Consider the following 409-nt stretch of genomic DNA (forward strand, 5'->3'; position numbering starts at 1 on the left):
GCCATTTATGAAAACCCAAGGGCTAACATAATTCTAATTGGGAAAAAACTGAAATATTTTTCTCTTAGATCTGGCAAAAGACAAGGATGCCCTCTATTACCACTTCTATTCAATATAGATCTGGAATCATGAGCTATAGAAATTTTACAAGAGAAAGAAATAAAAGGAATAAGAACAGGTAAAGAAGTTAAATTTTCATTATTTCCAAGTGAAATGATACTTTACTTGGAAGACCCATAAAACTCTACCAAGAAGCTACTAGAATTAATACAGAAATTCAGTAGCATAGCAGGTTATAAAGTCAATACTCAAGAGTCAACAGCATTCCTTCACACAGATAAAAAAAACACGCTGAGAAGGAAATTATAGAAACAGTACCTTTTACAATTGGGCAGTGAAAAATGAAATA

The sequence above is a fragment of the Octodon degus genome, unplaced genomic scaffold (genome assembly GCF_000260255.1).
Source record: "Octodon degus isolate 3935 unplaced genomic scaffold, OctDeg1.0 scaffold00150, whole genome shotgun sequence".
Taxonomy (NCBI): domain Eukaryota; kingdom Metazoa; phylum Chordata; class Mammalia; order Rodentia; family Octodontidae; genus Octodon; species Octodon degus.